The sequence below is a fragment of the Lissotriton helveticus genome, chromosome 5_1, assembly GCF_964261635.1.
Source record: "Lissotriton helveticus chromosome 5_1, aLisHel1.1, whole genome shotgun sequence".
Taxonomy (NCBI): Eukaryota; Metazoa; Chordata; class Amphibia; order Caudata; family Salamandridae; genus Lissotriton; species Lissotriton helveticus.
The window spans coordinates 1,941,979-1,965,078 of record NC_136065.1 but is presented as its reverse complement, the minus strand read 5'-3'; positions in this window follow the sequence as shown (position 1 = coordinate 1,965,078).

Here is a 23,100-nt window from a genome sequence, read left to right as displayed (position 1 = left end):
AACTCTAATTCTGATTTTAACTCATACCACATTTTCTATAAAACTCCAAAGGGATATTATCTGGCCCCATGGCCTTACCCTGGGCCAAACCCAGAATTGCTGACTCTATTTCCCCCCAGTCTGGAAGTGCCGTCAATATCGCTCGTTGAGTTTCAGAAAATTTTACAGGAATCAAATCACTTAAATATTCTCTAACATCTGCCTGACCTGTCTCATCACTATATAACTGCTGATAAAATTCTTGGAAAGCAGTTAACACCCCTTGCTTCGTCACCTGCATAACCCCCTGTAAGTCCTTAATTTTCGATATATCACCATATACAGCTTTCTCCCTTGCTGTCTTCGCTAGTATCCTACCTGTCTTTTCCCCATATTCATATGCTGCTTCTTTGTGTTGTATATAGTTGGCTGCTATTTGATCAGCAATATTGGTATATACGTTAGCTCTTTTGATAGTGAGATCTTTTTGGGCTAGACTACATTCTTCCTTCTCATATCCTAGCCTAATAACCTCTGCCAGCTTTTTCTCCGCCTTCAAAACCTGCTTAAAATCCTGTTGTTTGAGAAACAGCTTTTTTGCGCCTAGATGCAGAGAAACTTAGAGTCTCTCCCAGACTACCTCTGGTGCTGCTGTGTCCCTATTGATGTAAAAAAATTCCTTAACTATTTGTTTCATAAATTGACAATACTCCTCATCTAAAAGTAGTTTCCGCTCAAAAGACCACTGAGGGGATTCTATTTTCCCTTCAATATCTAATGCCAGATCTAATACAATCGGGTTATGATCGGAAATCAGTTTCGGATGAATTTCAATATCACTCTTAGCTAAAAAAACAGAGGTGGTGAAAAAATATTCCAATCTTACAAATTTAGAGTGAGGGGAAGAAAAAAATGTGAAGCCCGGGTCATTGGGATATTTTCCATGCCACACTTCATAGAGACCATGGTCCAAAAATAGTCTCTGAATTGCCGCAAACACTAATTTCTTTCTGCCTGTGTACACTTGGATGGATGCAACATTCACATCTGCACCAATATTAATGTTAAAGTCACCACACAGTAACACAGGGGTAATCCATTGAGCTAGTTCTAGATTAAGAAAATTAAACACCTCGGCATCGTCCAGGTTTGGCCCATACACATTACACAAAGTAAATCTGTGATGCCCCAACTTAAGTTCTGCTATAACCCATCGACCCCACCTATCCGAGGAGGTCTTGACGCACTCTCCCAAACCTCTTTTTTAAAGTATCGCCACCCCTCTTTTGATTCCCGTTTGTTTGGTACAAACAACCAACTCCATTCCCAAATTCTTTAGGTATTCTCTATTTGCCCAAGCCACATGGGTTTCCTGTAAGCAGAGTATGTCGATACGTAATAGCTGAACAATTTTTGCCAACATTTGTCTTTTCCTCAAGTCGTTTAAACCACATATGTTTAGCGTACAAATCTTTATCTTCCTATCCATTAGACTTATTAACAATCATACCCATAAAAAAACCTACATTTGGCTCTTGAAAGCATTTCCTTCTCTCTTTGCATATTGTTATAACATTTACTTCGCTGTATCCTTACTTTCTCCCTTTTAGTGCCCAACAATATTTTCTTACTGCCTGCTGCTGCCATTTTCACCCCCCACCACCAAGACCCCCTTCCCCCCTCTTTCCCCCCCTACCACTCAGCCCTCCCCACCCTCCCCCGCCCTGCCTTCCCATCATATGAGGCCCAAGGACCATTAGTCCCTGTGTAATGGAATGCCGTGTCTCCCCCCCCCCCTATCCCTTGAGACCTGAATTAACCATAACCAATTTTAACTACTATTTTGGAAGAAAGCGCTAGTCAAAAATCAACCCAAAAAATCATCAAGGTATCAGCTTATAATCCTCCACCCTCTATATAGCTGCCAAATACTCTTTGGCCTGAACCTCTGACTAAAAAAACTTGGTTTGCCCTTCCATAATAATTTTCAATTTTGCCGAATTCTGTAAATAGACAACCGCTCCCTTCTTTTGAAAGTCCGGTAAAATCTGCCGGAGATGCCAGCGCTTGGAAACCGTAGCCTGGCAAAAGTCTGGTCTTACAAAAAAATTGCAGTCCTTAGCGGTGGCCTTCCGGTCTGGTTTAGCCAAGGTGAAGATGTCTTCCCATGCAAGAAAGTTATTGAAACAAACCAATATCGCCCTTGGGAGGTTCTCTTCGCCTTGACGGGGCTTTCTCACGGAGAACGGGAACCGGTGTGCCCGTTGTATTTCCCGGGACCAGTCCCATGTCGTAAGCTGGGGGAAGGCCTCTGATAACAATTCTGCGACAAACTTACGAACATCTGATCCCTCCTGCTTTTCTGGAACCCCCAAAAAGCGCAAATTATTTCTTTGTGAATGATTTTCAAGTTTGGATAGCTTATAACTCAAATCGTCCCGATGAGCCTTTATAAGATCTAATTCTTGCCTCTGTACAACTGCTTCATCCTCTAGAGCTGATATTCGAGCTTCAGCCTCTGTAACTCTGTCCGCAGTTTGTGCCCCAAGTTTTATTGCCCGCCGAACTGCATTTTTTACCTTACTACAGGTGGCTTGCATACGTGTATTTTCAGCTTTACTTTCGGCCCTGTGGTTCATCATTGTCTCATAAATGGTTACCAGGGTAATTTCCTGAGGTATGGGTATATCTAGTGGGGTTTTCCCCCCTTGCTCCATCTCCTTCGATGCTGCCTTAGCTGGGTGGGCTCTGTTTAATTCCTCACTGAGTGTTAAAGCCGCTTCTGACATAGCATGTGAGCTCTTTTTCCTTGTTTTCTTTTTTACAGTGGTAACACTACAGTTGGGGGAAGTCTTGCTCCCCCCTCCTTCCTCGTCCAGGCTGCTACCTCCACTGTACTCCGCCCAATCCTTACTCATGCTAGAGCCTTCATCCGATGATGCCTCAGATAGCGAATAAAAGTTCTCACCTAATTCTGGTGCGCCTGCGCCCTCCTGTGCATTAATATCGGAAGCAGGTAAATCCATCTCCTTTGAAAGTCCCTTAGGCGAGATATTGTCTCCTCTCACAGCGTCGTCTCCATCCTTATCTCCCCTTAAAAACTCAGTCAATCCATCCTGAGATTGTTCCGCATTCAGTTCAACAGCTCCCTCATTCAACACAGCAGTTTCATCAGAGTCGATAGCTTCCGTCGCAGTGGCTTCCACTACCACTTGATCATTTAATACGTCAATTGCATCTGCCGACAGTCCCGATATTACATCACTATTGCGGGCATTCTGTCGTTCAAATATAGCTGGAAAAGTCAGATTCTGTGTATTTGGCTTCGGGGCACGCGGAGCCTTTCCACCCCTCCCTTTGCCTTCTCCGTTTCCCTTATTTATCATATGAACACCAAGAGGAGTGTTAGGAGACTTAGAAGAGACAGTAGCCATTTCACACACCTTAGGATCCTCAATTTCTTTAGTTCCCGTTCTCTCCTCGTTAATCTCCATGCCTTGCTCTTTATTTCTCACACTCCGGGTCGTGACTTTAGCAACTTCATTCAATTTGGCCACCCCCTTCGCTGGCATCCTTTTATTAGATGGGGCACCCCCTCGACCACGTACTACCCTGCTTTGAAAGCCAAAAAATAACCAAGCGGGTACACGGCAGTGAGGGGCTCTGCGCCATCTCGACAACACGTAGCCCAGCATCCAGAGTAAAACTCTGGATAAGAAATTCCAAGAAAGCCACAAGCTACTCAATGTCTGTCTTTCCTTAAACCACAATGAGCGAGGGGGCTAATAAATCGTTTTTTTCCCCCTCCCCAGGCACCTGATGCACTGTCAAAAAGTTCCAAGTGTCAAACAGAAGCAAAGAATAAATCCTCAAAGGGCTACGTTACCACTTATTGGTGCACTGCTCATTACATCCTTCTTTTCCGTCCCTGCTAAGTCTCCTCGTCATTAAAAACTTCCTGCAACATTCCAGAAACTGTTGCCAGTGCGAGGGAGAAAAAAGGAGCCGAGGGAACCTCGAGACACTTTCCAGCTTGCTGCCAAACAGCCCCGTGTATCAGGTTAACACGTCGAAGAAGCCTCCAGGGGAACTGGATCACGGCAGCTGCTGTCATTCCTCATCGCGACTGCCGAGCAAAACACTCTCCGTGTTCGTTTCAGCACGCCGCCTGGAGACCGCCTCCATCCGTCCGCCTGCTTCGGTAAGTTTTGCGGCGCCGAGTGTGTTTGTTAAGCGCCAGAAATCACCATAGCTCATTGCTCATTACTGGTCAGTGTGAATTGTGATGTGCTTTGCGGCTACTATAAAGCAGCTCTTCACTTCTCCGCAATGATAGCTTGTTTTCGCAATATATATATTTTTTGCCGCTTTCCTGCATTAGATGTTGCTGTTTTGTGAGCACGTCTTTGTGAAAAAAGCTTAGTTTCTAAGCCATACTGCTCATCGAGGGGCGGCAATCTGAAGGATAGCCCCGGGTGCCACAAGCTCTAGCTACGCCCCTGGTCTGAACCCGGACAGGGACGGGTCCAAGATGTTGTTGTCTTCCAGGTGGCGGGCCAGTTGTATGTTGACAATTTTCTCGATGACCTTTGCCGGGAAAGGGAGCAGGGAGATGGGCCAGAAGTTTTTGAGGTCCTTGGGGTCCGCCTTGGGCTTCTTGAGGAGGGCGTTGATTTCGGCATGTTTCCAGCGTTCCGGGAATGTCGCTGTTTCGAAGGAGATGTTCATGACCTTCCGTAGTTGGGGTGCAATGGCTGCGTCTGCTTTGTTGAATACGTGGTGGGGGCACGGGTCTGACGGAGATCCTGAGTGAATGGAGTTCATGACCTTGCGTGTCTCGTCGTCATTGACGTTGGACCAGGAGGTCAGGCGGTTGGTGCTGGTGGTGTTCACAGGGGAGGTGGGGTCTGGCGTAGTCGGGCGGTTGTGGTGTTGAAGCTGTCATGGATGTCAGCAATCTTGCGGTGGAAGAAGATGGCTAGTGAGTTGCACAGTTCTTGTGAGGGCGGTATGTCGTTGGCGCTGGGGATGGAGAGTTCCTTTACGATGCTGAAGAGCTCTTTGCTGTCGTGTGCGTTGTTATCCAGGCAGTCTTTGAAAGGAGGATCTCTTGGCTGATCTGATGAGGTGGTGATGTCTGCGGGTGGCGTCCTTGTGGGCTGCGTGGTTGTCTGAGTGCATTTGTGGAGCTAAATCTTCTCCAGTTTCTGGCATGCACGTTTGGAGGTCTGCAGCTCGTCAGTAAACCAGGTGTCTCTCTTGCTGGATTGGTTGTTGGAGGCTTTCTTGAGTGGGGCAAGGATGTTGGCGCAGTTGTTGATCCACTGTCTGAGGTTGCGGGCTGCGGTGTCAGGGTTGGTGGGGTCGGTGGGAGGGTTTTGGGCGAGGGTGGTGATCAGCTGGTCTTTGGTGACTTTGCTCCAGCAGCGGCGAAGTAGGTGTTGGGTGCGGTGGTGCGTGGTTGGTTTCTTGAAGGTGAAATTGATGCAACAGTGGTCGGTCCAGTGGAGTTCGGTGGTGTGGTTGAAGGCGACGTGGGTGCCTGTGGAGAAGACGGGGTCCAGCGTGTGGCCAGCGGCGTGGGTGGGTGCGGTCACGAGTTGTCTGAGGCCGAGGTTGGTGAGGTTGTCGATCAGGGCGGCGGAGTTAGAGGTGGAAATTCAGGTCTCTGAGGAGGATGTAGTCTGTGGAGGCAAGTGCGTGGGTGCTGGTGAGGTCGGCAATGGGGTCGAAGAATTGAGCTCGTGGTCCGGGGGGCCTATAGATGAGTGTACCTCTGAGGGTGGTGTTGGGGTCGGTGTGGATCCGGAAGTGCAGGTGTTCGGCGGTGTTGAGGGTGTCGTCTGTGTAGGTGGCGACTTTGAAGGTTGACTTGTGTACGATGGCTATTCCTCCTCCGATTCCGTTGGTGCGATCCCTGCGGATGATCTTGTAGCCTTACGGGATGGCTATGGCGATGTCGGGCGCCAAGGAGTTGTTCCACCAGGTCTCGGTCAGGAAGGCCACGTCTGGGGCGGAGCTGTCGAGCAGATCCCAGAGCTCAACGGCGTGTTTGCGTGCGGAGCGAGTGTTGAGGAGTATTAAGCGGAGGTGGTTGGGTCCAGTCCTTGGCATTTTGGTGGCTCTGTCACAGGTGAAGCTGCAGGTGTGGCAGGAGAAAGGTCAGTGAGTTCGTTTCAGGGTGGTTTGGAAGCAGGTGTGGTTTTGGCTGGCGTTGAGTGCGTGGAGGGTGCTGGCGTCGAGGTGGAGTCTGGTGTTGTGGCGTTTGCTGGGTCCAGGGGTTCTGGCGCTGGGCGCAGTCCAGGCGCGTACGGGCGCAGAGAGGCTTGCCTTAGGCGCGCCAGCGTCGCGCCCGCTACCATGGTCGCTGAGACTGTTGATGCAGTGGGAACCGTGTTTAATTGACTTCGCACTTAAGAACACTTTTTATTTTCATAGAGCGGCAGCTAGGCCTTGTGTGAAAAGTACAGCGCAAATTAAGTACAAGGGATAGTTACCTCTTGTCCGACGCTCCTCGAGCAGCAAAATGGCGGCCCCAAACATCTCAAAATTTCGGATTCGGGGGCGTGTTTTTGGGTTCTGAGTGACTGGTGATGTCACAGGGCTAAAAAACGAAAAAAACACGCCCCCGAATCAGAAAGAGAAGGGGCTTTATTGGAGTGACTCCATTCTCCTCCAATGGCTGGCCTCCGTTTAGGAAGCCAGTCAATGGAGGAGAATGGAGGAGAGAGGCGGGTTCAAAGCCCCTAACTCCAAAACATTAATTCTTCGGGACTCCACCCCTCACTGCTTCGCAGTGAGAAGCGACGGTCCCTCGACCTAAAAAGTTGTCATTTACAATACCAATAGCTCACACTTTCCTAATGCGAGACCTATTGCATTGCAAAGGCTTGTTCTTAAATTTCGCTATGGCACTTTACAGATTATGTGTTTTTACAGCAAATTAGAATCCACAAAAGACACTAAATACTGAATGCCCTGTGTGCCAGAAATCAAAGAGAACACAGGCGCACTTTTACTTTTTTAGCCCTGGCTATATCAATCCCCGGAAAACATGGATTATCCTACTTTGCAAAAAATCAGGCTGCTGCCAACTTGAGGTAGCTTTAAGCCTACTCTGCATAGATTTGTCGCAAACAGTAGTGTGCGCGGTATCCAAGTATCTTCACTGAAGTGGGGATATCAGATGTAAGGCTTTAAAATGAGCAATATGGATAGTTCTCTTATTAGGAATATTGTACGGCCCTTTTGGATTTATACACGCGCTAGGACCAAAATGGCCTCCACTTGTAATCGATGTCTACGATTTTATCTATATATTTATCGAGATCGTTTCCTTTAGTGTCATAAATAAGGGTATGAAATGTGATTGCCAATATAACACATCTTGTTTTTAATATTACGGGTTACAATTATAATGTTTTTCTAAATTTGCTCTATCTATGTTACATGCCATCCGGGTATTTTTTATTTGAATTGATCTGAATCATCATCAATTACCTTTATTTCGGTTTCCTGTACCATAAAAAAGTGCATAATACAAGATAATGAATATAATAAGAGCAATATAATACAAATTTCAACTCATTGCGGTATAAATATGTCAAACAAACAATTGTCAGAAGGCTACCGCAATACACAGACAAAAGACCATGGAACAAAACCTCAAAGAAAGTCCCTAAAAGTGGGCTCAATAAGGGTCCACTCTGTCACCCGAATTATCAGAGTTGTTGCCCAGTGTGGGGAGAGCTCAGATATACTCAATGAGATAGATAAGATACAACTGTGCCCTATTATAATGGATTAAGTATAATTAGTCAAATGTAAAACCTGAATATCATTTTGCCTTGGATTTCTCCCAGCAGTCCTTTCCCTATTGTTGACTACTTTACAATGTTCATTTCTACAACTGGACCTTATTTCAGTTTTTAAAGATCCTAAGAGATCATTGAAACATTAAGAAGGCATAAACCAATTATTTGCAAGTTAAGATCCTTTTAGAATTTAAAAACATTTGGTAATGAAAAACCACAGTCATAAAACGTAATGTATTACTTTCTTATCACCCAAGACCTAATCTCAAAATCGAACGCCATATCTGCATAAGGCCTGGCTTCCCATTCCTACTTCCAGAGTTCATATGAGAGCTCTGTCCCTCATCCGAGGAGCCTTTTCCTAACACACCATACAGAGAAAAGAAATCTGGAGACCTTGAATACCATCGCATGATGGGAACCATATTTACGAACTCTAAGCGCCTCGAGATGGTTAGACATCCCTATGTTCCTACAAACCCGCACTATCCACATTTGTCTTTCCCTTTTATAAACTGGACATAAGAAAAAAGCGTGAGCCTCAGTGTCTTCTTCTGCTCCACAGGTGGGACGTTCCCGGTCAATTTCCCATTCCCAGGCACTAGGTAAAGGTGACTGATTTGCATATGGCCATGCCTGAACTGTGGTGGCAGAGTGGGCTAAAGAGCGGTGATGGATTAAACCCAGATCAGTTGACTGGGGGTGAGTGCTTGTATTGTCAACGCTCCGTCCATCACCACCTTTGGTTTTTCTTTGTTCGCCATACGTTGGCAGGGTATGCTCAGACATGAGACCCTTGCTCACTTTGTCACTGGACTCAAGCAAGCCGGGCTGAAGACGGCTGAAATGACAGAAACCGGTCCTCGGTAGCTTGTTTCCGGTCCAGGGAAGGCATGGCTTGGCAGTTCGGGCTGGACTGTTCCCATGAGGCACAGGGTCAGACTGATTTGCCTATGGCCATGTCTGAACTGGGGTGGCAGAGTGGGCTAAAGAACGGTGATGGATTAAACCCAGATCAGTTGACTGGGGTGAGTGCTTGTATTGTCAAAGCTCCGTCCATCATTTGCTTTGGTTTTTCTTTGTTCGCCATAAGTTGGCAGGGTATGCTCAGACATGAGACCCTTGCTCACTTTAGTATATAGATGGGGGTAGAGGTTCTGCTCCCAATTTCAAGGTGTGCACATTTTACTTAGGACCGCGTGGTCCTGATTATACATAATCAAAGTTCAATCACAAATTCATCCAGAGCGTTTCTTTAAGCGTGATTTTTTGTTCTTTATTGATGATAATATTCTCATCACTTTTTTTTCATTTTCAAAGTATCAACAAATTCCATATTTTGAAGAATTTTACATCAAACCCAATGCATTTCGGGTACATCTGGACCCTTCATCAGGGGTCTCTATGGAGAGAGCCAAAGAAAACAGTAATGAGCCCAAAGCTATGTTATAACTGGTTTAAGAAAAACAATACAATGCAAAACGAAAACAGCCTTCGTGACTATGACAATTTAATGCATTCTCGTGACTTATACCCTATCCCTCTTGCTATGTTCACGAAAATATCTTGAACCGAAAAAACATCAATGTCGCTAGCGGTGATTAATTAATCAGAACGACCAGCGTTCCGTGTCAGTTACTCACGAAAATAGAATATAGCGATCCGCCTCTACTCCTGTCCAATAGCATTCAGGTAGACATCACGTACAGCGCTCTTAGTTAGAAGTTTGAATCTTATAGGCTGACAACGTGGTCACGTGCCCGCAACCCATCCGAGATGTTTACCGATGTTTTTGTTATATCTATCTCGCTAAATCTGGTGTGTACATGATCACTACGTAAACATCTTACATGATGAACTCAAAAGAGAGTTTCTAAGCATAATACAAGTTTAGCAGAATGATACAAAAAAAGCGAATTATGTTTTTTTTCTCTTCAAAATTAAGCTGACCTGCCTATTATCGCGCTGTTCTTGTTATACCAAGATTTGAACCGTGTAACATATAGTACGAAGACAGTATATACAAGGTGTTCACACAACTAGGTCATAACAAATCGGCCATATTGGAGTGGAGTATGTAAATGATGTTCAACGTGTGTTATTATCAGTCTAAACATGATAGCAGTTATTTCGAGGTTGCCCCGGGGTAACACTAGTCACCGAGGCTAATACAGGGACATACCAAAACACATTCTCATGTTTTACAAGAAGCAAGTAAGTTCCAGTCTATCATTAAGCCCATCCGGTTGGAGACTTCCCATCTTTTTAATCCAAAAATATTCAGATCTGAGTCTCATTTTGTGAGTGTCCAAGCCCGGGCGTGCAATAACCACTTCCAGTATTGTAAATCTTAGTTGTGAAATGTTGTGGCCTGATTCAACCCAATGCGCTGCCACTGTGGATTTCAATTTTTTTTGGCGAATGTTACTTTTGTGTTCAGTAATTCTTATCTTGATCTTGCGTTCTGTTTGCCCTACATATAATTTACCACACGGGCACTTGATTCCATAGATCACTCCTTTGGTGTCACACGTGCTTGAATGTTTCAATGGGATCGATTGACCCGTTTTGGGATGTGTGAAGGTAGATCAGATTATTACGTTATTGCAGTGTGTGCAGTTTTCGCATTTACGCATGCCTTTGTAAATTATCTTTTTGACATTCTGTTCTTTTTTTCTCAACAATTCTTTTAAATTTTTTGATCTGTTGTACGCAAAAGTAATTTTTTCTGCAAATAAAGGTTGAAGATCAGGTTCCTGAGTAATTATAGACCAGTGCTTCTTCATGATGTTGCTGATCTGTGCTGCCTGCATGGAATATTTAAAGACACACACTGTGAGTTTTTGGTCAGTTTTGTCCTTTTTGGTAAGTAAAGACTCTCTCGTCATGGCCATGACTTTCTTTTTGGATTCTTGTAAAAGTTGATTAGGGTATCCTCTTTTTTCATAATTTTTGATCTGTCTGTCAATAGTTTCAGAAGCATCCAAGACATCTGATGTGATTCTTTTGTAGCGAATGAACTGCGATAGTGGTAAATGTTGCTTCAAAGCTTGATGGTGAAAACTGGAGTAATGCAATCCACTGTTACGATCCGTTTCTTTAATATGTACATTGGTACATATTTGCCCGTGTTTTATGGATACTTTAACATCCAGGAATGAAAGTTGATGTTGATCAATGTTATATGTGAACTTGATTCTTTCATGGGTCATGTTCAGTCTCTCAATGTTAGCTGCTAATTCTTCCTTCTTACCTCGCCACATAATAAAGATGTCGTCTATGTACCGCTTATATACCATCAACCCATTTTTCCAATCTGAGTTGTTGAGTATATGATCACTTTCGAACTTAGACATGAAGATGTTCGCGTACGACGGTGCTCCAGCGAAACCCATGCTGGTCCCGCTGCATTGTGCAAAGTACTCTTCATTCCATTCCAGGTAACTGTGAAAAAGCGCAAAATGCAAAATTTCCAACAGAAATTTTTTTTCTGGACCCTCAATTTCATTGTTAAGTAAACACCACTCCATTGCTTCAAGCCCTTCATTATGAGGGATCGAAGTATATAATGCAGTTACGTCGATGGAGCTAAGCCAGACTTCTTCATTCTCTGGGATGTTCACCTCCTGTAGAATGGTTAAAAATGCCGTCGTATCTTTTATGTGGGTACACCACTTTTGGACTAGTGGTTGTAAAAACCAGTCTAAATATTGTCCGATGGGTTCCGAAAGGGATCCACAAGCTGATACAATTGGTCTGAATGGCGGTCTTGTCAGGTGCTTGTGCACCTTGGGTAGCATGTAAAATTGTGGCCTCCTGGGATGTTTGATGTTCAAAAATTGGTAGGTTTTGTTAGTGATCCATTTCATTTCGAGAGCTTTATCTAGTATCTCTTTCAATGTGGCTGCAAAAGTTTCCGTGGGGTCACTTTCGAGTTTATAGTAGATGTTAGTATCTTGCAGATGTTGGTTTACACTTTCTTTGTAGAAAGTGGAATTCATTACTACCAGTGCTCCCCCTTTATCAGCTTTCTGGATGGTTATTTCAGTCATATCTTTCAAAGATTTTAAGGTGTTCCATTCTTTCTTTGAAAAGTTACTTTTGGTACCACTTTTGTAATTGAGCTTCTTGATTTCTGAGGTAATCACTCTCTCATAGGCATCAATTGTTTTGTGCGATGTTGGGGCACAGAACGTGCTCTTGATTTTGAATTCTTTCACGATACTTTCTCCTTGATCTGTAGGTGGGATGGTATTGAAAAATTTTTTTAGCCTCAATGTGCGGAAAAATTTAAATAAAGCGATTTCTGTCTCCTCTGGGTTCGATTTGTACACCGGGACAAATGTGAGGCCTTTATTCAGTAAGTTCATTTGAGCTTTAGACAATGTCCTATCTGAAATATTAATCACAAGTTTGTCTTCTTTTTCTGGGATCTCAGCTCTCGGTCTGCTGCTGACTCCTTTACTTTTTCTTTTTCCCCTCCAGGGAGTCGCACAAAATTAAGATATCACATAAAGACATTGAAAAATTCAATAATATATAAAGTGTGCAACTGATGGCTTAAGAAACCCTTGCTCACTTTGCCACTGGACTCAAGCAAGCCGGGCTGAAGACGGCTGAAATGCCAGAAACCGGTCCTCGGAAGCTTGTTTCCGGTCCAGGGAAGGCATGGCTTGGCAGTTCGGGCTGGACTGTTCCCATGAGGCACAGGGTCAGACTGATTTGCATATGGCCATGTCTGAACTGGGGTGGTGGAGTGAGCTAAAGAATGATGATGGATTAAACCCAGTTGTCAATGCTCCATCCATCATTTCCTTTGGTTTTTCTACTAGGTAAAGGTGTGCACGGGGAGCAAACCAGGCCAGGTGTCTGTGGACACTTTCTTAACTCCCTCCCTGAAATATCAGCAACCCTAGTCAGCTCTTCCCCTACTATCACTCTTCTGGGGGATTTTAATCCACACTTTGATGATCCAAATAGTGCAGATGCCTCTAATCTTTCCCTCGATCTATCTGCTATTCCGCTCTCACAAAAAGTGAAAGGCCCCACACACAAGAAAGGCCATACCTTAGACCCTGTTTTTCCCAACAACGCTGAGCTGTCAGTGGGCGATCCTCTTCCCGTGCCTTGGTCGGATCACTTTTTAATTCCCATCTCACTGGAGCCACTATCTCCACCCACGATCACTGATCCCATTATAAGGAGAGACCGTCCTTGGTCCAAGCTTTCTGCTGAATCCTGGATCACGGCTCTTGAAAACTCTAAGTCTAAATCAGACCTCAGCCCTGTCTTAGCCTTAGAAAACGTTACTCACTGGTTGACAGTGGGTTAACTAGGAAAACACGAACAAAAAAGTATGAAGGGCTTTTCACATAAAATGTATATGATAAATGTCTAAGTTGTGATTTGATGCAATGTTGCTAAATAAAAACATGTTTAAAAAAAAAAATGAAAACTTTACTCACTGGATGGAGTCTTCACTCGACACAGTCGTCCCCGTTACTTCTAGCTACAAAAAAGTGAGAGAGAGAAGGTCATCATGGTACTCACCTAAACTCTGTCACTAAAACAAATCTGCAAGAGACTGGAGAGGAAATGGAGGACAGACTACAATGAACCAAGTAAACTAAAATATAGAGAATCTATAAAACTCTACCAGCAGGAAATAAAGAAAGTACAAGCACTTTATTATGAAGGGAAAATTAACTCAGCAGCCAACACCCCCCGGGAAATCTCCGGCATCACAAAGAACGTTCTAGAGCTTCCACCCTCAGACACAGAACAAATTGTCTCGTCTGCCCGCTGCAATGAACTTGCTGAATTTTTCCACGGAAAAATTCAAGACATCTTTAATGCATTTCCTGGTCTCATATGCCCTGTTGACCCTCTAGCAATGGAGAAACCCACTCTCTCTACTAAGCAGGTACTGGAGGAATTTCCTGCTATGAATTTGGATATGCCATCAGGAATTCTTCCCCAAATAAAATCAGGCTCCCCTCTGGACCCAGCATCCCTACACTTCCTATGCAAAGTCAAAGAAGTAGAGCTTCCAGTTATATTAGAGGTGATAAACCTATCCATTTCTTCTGGCTTAGTCCCAGCCCCCTGGAAGCATGCAACGGCGAAGGCTTTGCTTAAAAAGCCTAGCCGAAACCCTGCTGTTCTGGGTAACTACCAACCTATCTCCTTAATCCCTGGGATCTGTACGACTCTAGAGAAATATGTCAACACGATCCTCTCGGACTTCCTGGAAACTCATAAACTCCTACGCTACTCACAGAAACTGCTCCGCTGGCCGCGGTTGAAGAGTACAAGAGAATTCTTGATCGGGGAGGAGCAGGAGCCATCATCCTCCTCGACGTAAGCCTGCATTTGACACGGTCAACATTGAAATTCTTTTAAATAGACTTAGTATGGTTGGAGTCGCTGGTGGTGCCATCACCTGGCTCAGGTCCTATTTAGATGGTGGATAATTCCAGGTATTCGCAGGAGACTCTGTTTCTAAGAGCTTCCCGCTCAGCTGCGGAGAGCCTCAGGGTTCTTCCCTGAACCCCACACTATTTAATGTATACATGAAACCGCTCGCAGATAATTTTGCTATACGGGATCAAAATTGTCACATATGCCGACGATACACAGTTGGTGGTTGTTCTCAAGCACCACTAGAGCACCCCATCCGACCCGGAAGCTTGCTTAGAGAAAGTGGCCTCATGGATGGACCACTCCTGTCTTAAACCAACTGGACGAAAAACAGAGCTAATGCTCCTGGGCATCTCTGAGTAATAATAATAATCCATATTTGTAAATCGCGAACAATCACCCGTAAGGGTCTCCAGGCGCTGGGGGCCATCGGGAAGATTAAGGAAGCTATTGCCCAGAGTCACATGGTGCTGGGCTAATCTTCCGCCGGCACCGGGAATCGAACCGTGATCCCCAGATTCCAGCATCAGTCTCCATTGCCGCAGCGCCACACCTCTCCCAGTATGGAGCCTAAGTTAGCTTGGCCACCCTGCCTTGGCGCTGCCCCCAACCCGAATACTAAAATCAAAAGCCTGGGTGTCTTTCCGGACAAATCCTTTAAATTCGACCACCAAGCAGTGATGCTGGCCGGGGCCTGCTATGGCATTCTCAGACTCCTGCGGAAAATCCTTCCTCCGATTCCTAAAAGAGCAAGAAGAATCATGGTCCAGGCCCTGGTCCTCTCTCGATTGGACAAAGGGAACTCCCTATATTTGGGAGCTCCTAACTCAACGATAAGGAAACTCCAAGGCGTTCAGATCTGAGCCGCTCGGCTGCTCCTTGGCGCGCCCAGAATTCAGTTTGAATATTTACTCGTCTTCTTTGTAGCGCTTCCCACCACATACTGCACCTATGGTGAATGCACAAAAGCAAAATGATGCATTTTTAAAATGTGTTCCCTCACACACTCACTAGCGGGTGTAGTGATGTATAGCAGGTGAATCTGGAATAGGACACACTGTAAAATATTGCTAATTCTTCACAGCTTGTTATCCAGCTGAATATAAATCGTTTTATTAAACACAACATTTCATGTATAGCAGTTTCCTAGTCCTTATGATGTTTCACATCAACTTCTTAATCACTCAATGTCACCACTTCCCTCTCTCCTGGCCCTTTCAACTAACCAAGATCCCTTAAATATGTTTTATTCTTTTTTCCAGTAAAACTAAATCATGCAATCTCTTACACCATCTGCTCTTAAAGCGTACCTGTTCTTTGTTACAGGTTAACTTTTTCGTCACTCCCTGAACTGACAGCACTTTGTTTACTTTTCGAATTAAAAAAATTGTCAAATGTTTTTGCCGATTAACTGGCCAGGAACAAAGTTATGATCAAAATATTAAGTGAGGCAAGAAATAATTGGAAAAAACTCTCAAACTGAGGAAAGGTTTGTGATATTTTGCTGGGGAAACAAATTACCTGGTTTTCTCCAGGGCTTGTCCTCTTTTGAATCCAAGTCACCCCCAGTGGTGGAACCCCATTAATACTTCCAGGGGCTTCAAGATCAACACCTTTTACTTTCCTCCTGGACGGAAAAAAACTAAGGTGAAAATGACACATGCAACTATTTTTTAATCTTCATTTGTGCAATTTGTGTCCATAAATACTTCATGAAATAAGCCAAAGAATGTTCTTATTTTAACCCTTCTAAAGTGACTCAGACACCAAGATGCATTTGAGCAGTTTAACCCTCTAGCCATGAAACACAGTTTAAGAGACAGAGAATGAGTACATTTCATAGTGTGACTTTGTAACAAAGCACAAGGTGGAACACACCAGGACACTACAAATGGATTTAATACAAGCCAAGCATTCGGGGATGGGGCAGAGAAGGGACAAGTTTCTTCTACAGAACACAATATCTAATTTTAATAAGAAAGATGACAAAGAGAAACACAAGGTACCTTTGCATATGTGCACCGAGCAGCAGTCAAAAGTGCCCAGCACGAGGGGTAAAGTGCCAAGGGTCATGTTAACCTTAATACACCTTCTTAACTCACCTTAGACAGCTCGAGAGCAGTTCAGGCTCATCAGCTGATGCCCTGGAGCTGCCTCAACCCCAAGACATGAAAACCCCATCCCCAGACCCCTCTCCTGGGCAGGTGTCCACAGGGTCCTCGTCCCATCCCCAGACTCCTCCCCTGGGCAGGTGTCCACAGGGTCCTCGTCCCATCCCCAGACCCCTCTCCTGGGCAGGTGTCCACGGGGTCATCGGCTCATCCCCAGACCCCTCTCCTGGGCAGGTGTCCACGGGGTCCTCGTCCCACCCCCAGACCCCTCTCCTGGGCAGGTGTCCACAGGGTCCTCGTCCCATCCCCAGACCCCTCTCCTGGGCAGGTGTCCACAGGGTCCTCGTCCCATCCCCAGACCCCTCTCCTGGGCAGGTGTCCTCAGGGTCCTCGTCCCACCCCCAGACCCCTCTCCTGGGCAGGTGTCCACAGGGTCCCATCCCCAGACCCCTCTCCTGGGCAGGTGTCCACAGGGTCCTCGTCCCATCCCCAGACTCCTCCCCTGGGCAGGTGTCCACAGGGTCCTCGTCCCATCCCCAGACCCCTCTCCTGGGCAGGTGTCCACAGGGTCCTCGTCCCATCCCCAGACCCCTCTCCTGGGGAGGTGTCCTCAGGGTCCTCGTCCCACCCCCAGACCCCTCTCCTGGGCAGGTGTCCACAGGGTCCCATCCCCAGACCCCTCTCCGGGGCAGGTGTCCACAGGGTCCTCGTCCCATCCCCAGACCCCTCTCCTGGGCAGGTGTCCTCAGGGTCCTCGTCCCACCCCCAGACCCCTCTCCTGGGCAGGTGTCCACAGGGTCCTCGTCCCACCCCCGGACCCCTCTCCTGGGCAGGTGTCCACAGGGGCCTCGTCCCATCCCCAGACCCCTCTCCTGGGCAGGTGTCCACAGGGGCCTCGTTCCATCCCCAGACCCCTCTCCTGGGCAGGTGTCCCAAGGGTCCTCGTCCCATCCCCAGACCCCTCTCCTGGGCAGGTGTCCACAGGGTCCTCGTCCCACCCCCAGACTCCTCCCCTGGGCAGGTGTCCACAGGGTCCTCGTCCCATCCCCAGACCCCTCTCCTGGGCAGGTGTCCACAGGGTCCTCGTCCCACCCCCAGACCCCTCTCCTGGGCAGGTGTCCGCAGGGTCCTCGTCCCATCCCCAGACCCCTCTCCTGGGCAGGTGTCCTCAGGGTCCTCGTCCCATCCCCAGACCCCTCTCCCGGGCAGGTGTCCAGAGGGTCCTCGTCCCATCCCCAGACCCCTCTCCTGGGCAGGTGTCCCAAGGGTCCTCGTCCCATCCCCAGACCCCTCTCCTGGGCAGGTGTCCACAGGGTCCTCGTCCCACCCCCAGACCCCTCTCCTGGGCAGGTGTCCACAGGGTCCTCGTCCCATCCCCAGACCCCTCTCCTGGGCAGGTGTCCACAGGGTCCTCGTCCCATCCCCAGACCCCTCTCCTGGGCAGGTGTCCACAGGGTCCTCAGCCAAGATGGAAAAAGGGCCACAACGTTTCACAATGTTTCTTTTGTGGACTGGAAATAGAAACCTAACTTGACATCATGAGTGAAGATGGACTTCCCTGCTGAGTGATGCTCGTGTGTCGGGGGTCACTCACCTCCAGTCTCCAGGCCGCGCTCCCGTCTTCTGTGCGCATCTCTTGCACTCCCTCTGTCTGCTCATCCTCGGTCCTGGCCTCTCTCCGGGGGTGGGTGATGTCTGGAAGCAGCGGGGGTCACGGGGGCTCCAGCCTGGGCTCAGGGGGCCTCTCTCCGGGGGTGGGTGAGGCCTGGAGGCAGCGGGGGTCCATGGTCTCCATCAGAGGCCGGACTCAGGGGGGCTCAGGGGGCCTCTCTCTCTCTCTCCTCGGAGGGGCCTCTCTTCTCCTCGGGCGCACGGATGGAGCAGGGTGTGGCCCCACGGGCGGGGCCCTTTATAGCCCAGAGGTTCCAGAATGTTCTGGTATTCCAGGGCCTGAGAGGGCGGGGCTTCAGAGACTCCTTCCCGCGCTCACGTGGGAGCACGTGGCTGAAGGCCTACGGAGCTGCACGTGTTCTAAAGCGGCGAAGGACTTTACCATCGGCCCAGAATGGACAATTCCATACATTACGACTCATCGGACACCAGCGCTGAGCTCTGCACGTGTCATTGTCTGCAGGAACTTTCATGAACAGCAGCAGATCTACACTGAGCCCTCCCTGGGGACGCAGCTTTCATGGGTTTTTGCACATTGTGGCCCCTCTGCATTTTAACACCCCTTTTAGAGTTATATCTATTTTACTTTTACTTTTTCTCATTTGTATCTACTTGCTCAGTTTTTTTGTAAAGGATTGTAACTAATCATTCAATAAACAGATTCTATTCATTCATTATTATTATTATGTGCTCGATACTGGGGGGTGGGTGGGGTTGTAAGCTGGGGTGATGGGCTCGATACTGGGGGGTGGATGGGGTTGTATGCTGGGGTGATGTGCTCGATACTGGGGGATGGATGGGGTTGTATGCTGGGGTGATGTGCTCGATACTGGGGGATGGATGGGGTTGTATGCTGGGGTGATGTGCTCGATACTGGGGGTGGTTGGGGTTGTATGCTGGGGTGATGTGCTCGATACTGGGGATGGATGTGGTTGTATGCTGGGGTGATGTGCTCGATATTGGGCGTGGATGGGGTTGTATGCTGGGGTGATGTGCTCGATACTGGGGGGGTGGATGGGGTTGTATGCTGGGGTGATGTGCTCGATACTGGGGATGGATGGGCTTGTATGCTGGGGTGATGTGCTCGATACTGGGGGGTGGATGGGGTTGTATGCCGGGGTGATCTGCTCGATACTGGGGGATGGATGGGCTTGTATGCTGGGGTGATGTGCTCGATACTGGGGGGTGGATGGGGTTGTATGCTGGGGTGATGTGCTCGATACTGGGGATGGATGGGGTTGTATGCTGGGGTGATGTGCTCGATACTGGGGGGTGGATGGGGTTGTATGTTGGGGTGATGTGCTCGATACTGGGGGGTGGATGGGGTTGTATGCTGGGGTGATGTGCTCGATACTGGGGGATGGATGGGGTTGTATGCTGGGCTGATGTGCTCGATACTGGGGGATGGATGGGGTTGTATGCTGGGGTGATGTGCTCGATACTGGGGGTGGATGGGGTTGTATGCTGGGGAGGTATGCTCGATACTGGGGATGGATGTGGTTGTATGTTGGGGTGATGTGCTCGATACTGGGGGGTGGATGGGGTTGTATGCTGGGGTGATGTGCTCGATACTGGGGGATGGATGGGGTTGTATGCTGGGCTGATGTGCTCGATACTGGGGGGTGGATGGGGTTGTATGCTGGGATGATGTGCTTGATACTGGGGGGTGCATGGGGTTGTATGCTGGGGTGATGTGCTCGATACTGGGGGGTGAATGGGGTATGCTGGGGTAATGTGCTCAATTCTGGGGGATGGATGGGGTTATGTGCTGGGGTGATGTGGTCGATACTGGGGGTGGATGGGGTTGTATGCTGGGGAGGTATGCTCGATACTGGGGATGGATGTGGTTGTATGCTGGGGTGAGGTGCTCGATACTGTGGGGTGGACGGGGTTGTATGCTGGGGTGATGTGCTCGATACTGGGGGATGGATGGGGTTGTATGCTGGGGTGATGTGCTCGATACTGGGGGGTGGATGGGGTTGTATGCTGGGGTGATGTGCTCGATATTGGGGGTGAATGGGCTTGTATGCTGGGGTGATGTGCTCGATACTGGGGGGTGCATGGGGTTGTATGTTGGGGTGATGTGCTCGATACTGGGGGGTGGATGGGGTTGTATGCTGGGGTGATGTGCTCGATACTGGGGGATGGATGGGGTTGTATGCTGGGCTGATGTGCTCGATACTGGGGGACGGATGGGGTTGTATGCTGGGGTGATGTGCTCGATACTGGGGGTGGATGGGGTTGTATGCTGGGGAGGTATGCTCGATACTGGGGATGGATGTGGTTGTATGTTGGGGTGATGTGCTCGATACTGGGGGGTGGATGGGGTTGTATGCTGGGGTGATGTGCTCGATACTGGGGAATGGATGGGTTTGTATGCTGGGCTGATTTGCTCGATACTGGGGGGTGGATGGGGTTGTATGCTGGGGTGATGTGCTTGATACTGGGGGGTGCATGGGGTTGTATGCTGGGGTGATGTGCTCGATACTGGGGGGTGAATGGGGTATGCTGGGGTAATGTGCTCAATTCTGGGGGATGGATGGGGTTATGTGCTGGGGTGATGTGGTCGATACTGGGGGTGGATGGGGTTGTATGCTGGGGAGGTATGCTCGATACTGGGGATGGATGTGGTTGTATGCTGGGGTGAGGTGCTCGATACTGTGGGGTGGACGGGGTTGTATGCTGGGGTGATGTGCTCGATACTGGGGGATGGATGGGGTTGTATGCTGGGGTGATGTGCTCGATACTGGGGGGTGGATGGGGTTGTATGCTGGGGTGATGTGCTCGATAATGGGGGTGAATGGGCTTGTATGCTGGGGTGATGTGCTCGATACTGGGGGGTGCATGGGGTTGTATGCTGGGGTGATGTGCTCGATACTGAGGGGTGCATGGGGTATGCTGGGGTAATGTGCTCAATTCTGGGGGATGGATGGGGTTGTGTGCTGGGGTGATGTGCTCGATGCTGGGGGGTGGATGGGGTTGTATGCTGGGGGATGTGCTCGATACTGGGGGTGGATGGGGTTGTATGCTGGGGAAGTATGCTCGATACTGGGGATGGATGTGGTTGTATGTTGGGGTGATGTGCTCGATACTGGCGGGTGGATGGGGTTGTAAGCTGGTGTGATGTGCTCGATACTGGGGAATGGATAGGGTTCTACGCTGGGGTGATGTGCTCGATACTGGGAGGTGGACGGGGTTGTATGCTGGGGTGATGTGCTCGATACTGGGGGTGGATGGGGTTGTATGCTGGGCTGATGTGCTCGATACTGGGGGGTGGATGGGGTTGTATGCTGACGTGATGTGCTCGATACTGGGGGTGGATGGGGTTGTATGCTGGGGTGATGTGCTCGATACTGGGGGGGATGGGGTTGTATGCTGCGATGATGTGCTCGACACTGGGGGGTGGATGGGGTGGATGGGGTTGTATGTGGGGTGATGTACTCGATACTGGGGGATGGATGGGGTTGTATGCTGAAGTGATGTGCTCGATACTGGGGAATGGATGGGGTTGTATGCTGGGGTGATGTGCTCAATACTGGGGGGTGGATGGGGTTGTATGTTGGGGTGATGTGCTCGATAATGGGGGATGGATGGGGTGTATGCTGGGGTGATGTGCTCGATACTGGGGGACGGATGGGGTTGTATGCTAGGGTGATGTGCTCGATACTGGGGGATGGATGGGCTTGTATGCTGGGGTGATGTGCTTGATACTGGGGGGTGGATGGGGTTGTATGCTGGGGTGATCTGCTCGATACTGGGGGTGAATGGGCTTGTATGCTGAGGTGATGTGCTTGATACTGGGGGGTGCATGGGGTTGTATGCTGGGGTGATGTGATCGATACTGGGGGGTGCATGGGGTTGTATGCTGGGGTAATGTGCTCAATTCTGGGGGATGGATGGGGTTGTGTGCTGGGGTGATGTGCTCGATACTGGGGGTGGATGGGGTTGTATGCTGGGGTGATGTGCTCGATACTGGGGGTGGATGGGGTTGTATGCTGGGGAGGTATGCTCGATACTGGGGATGGATGTGGTTGTATGCTGGGGTGATGTGCTCGATACTGGGGGGTGGATGGGGTTGTATGATGGGGTGATGTGCTCGATACTGGGGGGTGCATGGGGTATGCTGGGGTAATGTGCTCAATTCTGGGGGATGGATGGGGTTGTGTGCTGGGGTAATGTGCTCGATGCTGGGGGGTGGATGGGGTTGTATGCTGGGGTGATGTGGTCGATAGTGGGGGTGGATGGGGTTGTATGCTGGGGAGGTATGCTCGATACTAGGGATGGATGTGGTTGTATGCTGGGGTGATGTGCTCGATACTGGGGGGTGGACGGGGTCGTATGCTTGGGTGATGTGCTCGATACGCTGTGGTGATGTGCTCGATACTGGGGGGTGGATGGGGTTGTATGCTGGGGTGATGTGCTCGTTACAGGGGGCAGGATGGGGTTCTATGGTGCGTTGATGTGCTCGATACTGGGGGGTGGATGGGGTTGTATGCTGGGGTGATGTGGTCGATACTGGGGGTGGATGGGGTTGTATGCTGCGGAGATGTGCTCAATACTGGGGGTGGATGGGGTTGTATGTTGGGGTGATGTGCTCGATAATGGGGGATGGATGGGGTTGTATGCTGGGGTGATGTGCTCGATACTGGGGGATGGATGGGGTTGTATGCTGGGGTGATGTGCTCGATACTGGGGGATGGATGGGCTTGTATGCTGGGGTGATGTGCTTGATACTGGGGGGTGGATGGGGTTGTATGCTGGGGTGATGTGCTCGATACTGGGGGTGAATGGGCTTGTATGCTGGGGTGATGTGCTCGATACTGGGTGGTGCATGGGGTTGTATGCTGGGGTGATGTGCTCGATACTGGGGGGTGGATGGGGTTGTATGCTGGGGTGATGTGGTCGATACTGGGGGTGGATGGGGTTGTATGCTGCGGAGATGTGCTTGATACTGGGGGGTGGATGGGGTTGTATGTTGGGGTGATGTGCTCGATAATGGGGGATGGATGGGGTTGTATGCTGGGGTGATGTGCTCGATACTGGGGGATGGATGGGGTTGTATGCTGGGGTGATGTGCTTGATACTGGGGGTGGATGGGGTTGTAT